Raw genomic sequence first — 4,053 nt, 5'->3', positions numbered from 1 at the left:
TCAGGGCAGAGGGAGCACTTGGGCTTTGTAGAGGGAACAACGGGAGCCCCGGGCGGTGCTGCAGAGAGCTGGGCTGGGCAGGGGGCAACTGGGGCAGGGGGGGCAGCAGGGGGAGCAGTGTGGGGCAGCAGGGCAGGGGGGGCAGCAAAGTGCAATGGGGGGCAGCAGGGGGCAATGGGGGCAGGGGGTAGCAGGGGGGGCAGCAGGAGGCAATGGGGGCAGGGGGTAGCAAAGGGCAATGGGGGCAGGGGGGGCAGCAGGGGACAATGGGGCAGGGGGAGCAGTGTGGGGCAGCAGGGCATGGGGGCAGCAGGGGGCAATGGGGGCAGGGGGGGTAGCAAAGGCCAACGGGGGCAATGGGGACAGCAGGGGTCAGAGGGGCAGGGGGGGCAGCAGGAGGCAGTGGGGCAGGGGGAGCAGTGGGGGGCAGCAAGGCAGGGGGGGCAGCAAAGGGCACTGGGGGCAGGGAGGGGCAGAGGGAGAGAGGGCTCTGCCCCCCACCTGCCTGCAGGAGTCATGCTTGGGTGACACAGGTGTTGGAGGGGGGGCTGCCTTTTGGGGTGCCAAGGGGGGGGCCCAGCCCCTGGTACCTCGCAGCCAGGCGGTGCAGGGTCCCTGGGAGAGGGTTCCTCCAGGCTGGGAACCAGCGGATGGAGCAGGGACCCTCCTGAGAGGCCACCCCGGGGGTGTCCCCAGGGCCCTGCTGCCTCCGGCCATGCGGTGTCACTCTCCACTCGTGTTTGGGGCTCTCAAAGCCTCCGACCGGGCACCTGCGGGGAGAAGAACTCTCTCCGTGTGGCCCCGGAGCCGCTGGGCACCCGGGGAAGAGTCACCGTGACATGTCCAGGGCAGAGCTCAGCCCCGGGGGGACGAGCCCTGGGGACGGTCCCGTCCCCTCTCCCCGCGGTTCGGGTGACTTTGCTGCGGGGACATTTGGGGACCTGGGGGTCTGAGCTTCCCTCCAGCCATGCCCTGGGGTTGGTACCCCGAGAGAGGACCCTGACATCCCCCAGTCCTCACAGCACCTCCCGGTGCCAAAAGGTTTCTCGGGTCAGCTCCCTCCCGCGGCACCCGAATCCCGCAGGGTCAAACTCCGGCTCCTTCTGGCTCCACCATGTGGATCAGGAACCTGGCTCCTTCTGGCTCCACCATGTGGATCAGGAACCTCGCACTTGGCTCCTTCCAGGAGTTAATCGAGGTTTCCGTGAGTGGGGATGAATGGGCAGCAGGAGGTTGTGCCCATCACATGGCTCCGACTGCTGCATCCTTAGAGGCAGTGGGGGAGGGGGGAGAAAAAAATAATCCCTGGCTGTCAGCAGAGCTGGCAGTGCCATCGTGCTGCTGGCACGGGACCAGGACGTCTGGCACAGCCCCCGGTGGGCAGGGAGGGGGCCAGCAGGACCCTTTGGTCCAGCAGGAAAAGCTCCCGAGCTCCACCATGGGAGGGCAAACTGGGAGGATGGGGCAGGGGGGGGAAGAAATTCAGTTCTCTGTTCACTGGATTCTTATTTTTCTATATATTTATTTTTCACTTGGTGTATTTCAGCCCAAGGAACTCTTTGGGATTTTGAGCGTGTGCCAGAGCAGCTGGGAGTTTTATTTGAATTTCTCTCACACTTTTTTTTTTTTTTTTGAAAATTCATTTTGCTGAGCCCGTGTGAAAACGCCCCAGAAAGCCCATAAAACTTGTCAGGACACTTCCCAGCAGCTCCAAAGGCAGAGACCCTCCCTGAAGCTGCCCAAGGCAACAGCCCCAGGGCCCTGCCACTCTCCTCTGCTCTTCCTCTCCAGCTGGGGACAAGGACACCTCGATGGGAGGAGGTGACATTCGTGTCCCTCTCTGCTCACGGGGGCAGCTGTGACCCTGCAGTGGCCCCAGTCCTGATGCCAAAGAGGCAGAGTTTGGGGTGATGTGGTTTAGAGAGTCCCCATCCTCATTTTGGGTTGGGGGGGGTTGAAATAATTTGCACAAGTCAAGCTCTGGGGAGGGGGGTGAAGTCCAGGGGACCAAAGAAGGGGACCAGGTCCCATCTCAGCCCCTGGCAGGGAACAGGCTCTGGGTGCAGAGAGGACAGGGGGGCCCCAGCTCAGCCTGTCCCCCAGCTTCTGGTGTAAGGTTTTTATTTAATGCTCATTTTCAAGCCAATTTCAATTAACTGGAGAGGAAGACCCATGGATTTGGCCCCATGGGCTTCTCCAACATCCAGTGTGGGGCTCTGGCTCAGGGAAGCAGAGCTCTGAACCTCAACCTGGAGCCTTTTTTTCCCCACATCTCTGTGCCCTTGTCTGTGCCTTGGTTTCCCCAAAGTAAAAGAATGGAATGAAGGGGACAGAGTGAGACATAAATAACCTGTTTTTTTTTCTGGTGAGAGGCTCAGGGAAGGGACAGGAATGAGGGGGGCCCCTCTGACCTGGGTTCCCCCACTGCATCTCCAGCATTCTGCCCCCCCCAAAATCAGCTCTAACCCTGGCCAGCAGGCAGGAAAGCAGCTTCCATCAGACAAAATCAGATCAGCACTTGGCTCCCAGCAACAGGAGTGTGAGCCACATGGATGAAGCAATTCCCCCTGTCCCTTGATTAATAACAAGACAGGCCTGGGGGTGTGGGGGGGGAGAAGCTGCTTAATTGACTCTGTGTTTTTTGAAACAGCAGCTTAATGACTAGGTTCAAATTAGGCAGAATCACCTCTTCAGCCTGGGGAATTGAAATGAAACGTGGATTGCTCTGGCACTGCCTCTCCCCCACCCCAGCCTCTTAAAAATACACCTCCAGCTGAAGCACTTGCATTTCTCCTGCTTGGATTTTTCCTCTTTTATGAAGCAGATGAACCATTATTGTTGAGAACAGCAAGGAAATTCCAGCACACCCATGGTAAAAACCTCCTGGTTTGAACTGCAGATCCAGGGATGAGGCTGAGGATGAAACTCAAATTGGGGGGGGGGGGGGGGGGAGAAAAGCCTTTGAAAAGCTTGTGCCTGCAATGAAATTCTAAATCCACATCCCGGAGCAAACGAGCAGTAGGAGGCAGCCAGAAATCTCCATCAGATCTGGGCTGCAGCAAGGGATGGAAGTTGCAAGTGGAACTGATAAGGCACCCAAGCTGGGAGAACTGTTGGCATTTCTGGCAGCATCCTGCAGAAACGGAGCCAATTCAGGCCAGAACATCTATTAGGGGAGACCAGGGCACTAAACCAGCCTGGGACTCGGTGCTGTGCCCTGCTCCTTACCCCTGATTTCTTCCCTCAGTTTCCCCCATCTCTAAAATGGAGGACAAGCTGCCAAACCCTGCTTGAAAACTGCTGCCAGATGCAGAAAATGTCACTGGATTGCTCAGGTGATGCTGATCGACTGTCACAGGGCAAGGGCACAGGACACTCCAGCAGCCCGTGTCCCCTGAGCTCTGTGACCAGCACGACCGACTCCAGCCTGGACCAGACACTGGGTCAGGAGCAACGATCCTGCCCTGGAAGGAAATCAGCCCTAATGAGGGAATTTGCCTCTCTCATCCTCAAAGCCTAATTGACCAGATCACCTGAATTTGTGGGAGCCAGGAAGGGTAGGAAGAGAACTCCAGGAGGGATGGCTAATGGTGAGTGTGGTGTCTGGGGGGGGTGTGGGTGCTGGTGGGGTGCACAGCAGAACCATTGCCCTGGGCATCTTCCCAGCCCTGTGTGGCTGCCCATGAGCTTGGCATTGCTGCAAGGGAGCCCACTGGGGGGGGGGGTATGAACACAGGGGGCTGTGCTCATTCCTGGTGTGGTGCTGTTTGTGCCCGGTGTGTCCCAGTTTTCCTGTTGGATAGTGGGGAAAGACCCACGTTGGCCTGTATCACCTCCCTGGGGTGGGTGCAGAGAGGGGAGCTCTGGGGGAGGTGGGCAGCTGGACCCTGGCCCAGGGCAGGCAGAGGGACACAGGGCAGGGGAAATGCAAGAGGGCTGGTGTGGGGCTGGGGGAGCCAGGCAGGGTGAGGTGGGGGTGCCCAGACATGATGACGTGGGGTACCCCCAGCCAGGGTAGCCTGAGGGCTGGGGGAGGTGAGTTGGGGGTACCTG

The sequence above is a fragment of the Apus apus genome, chromosome 24 (genome assembly GCF_020740795.1).
Source record: "Apus apus isolate bApuApu2 chromosome 24, bApuApu2.pri.cur, whole genome shotgun sequence".
Taxonomy (NCBI): domain Eukaryota; kingdom Metazoa; phylum Chordata; class Aves; order Apodiformes; family Apodidae; genus Apus; species Apus apus.
The sequence above is the reverse complement of the archived record's forward strand: the minus strand, read 5'-3'. Positions refer to the sequence as shown.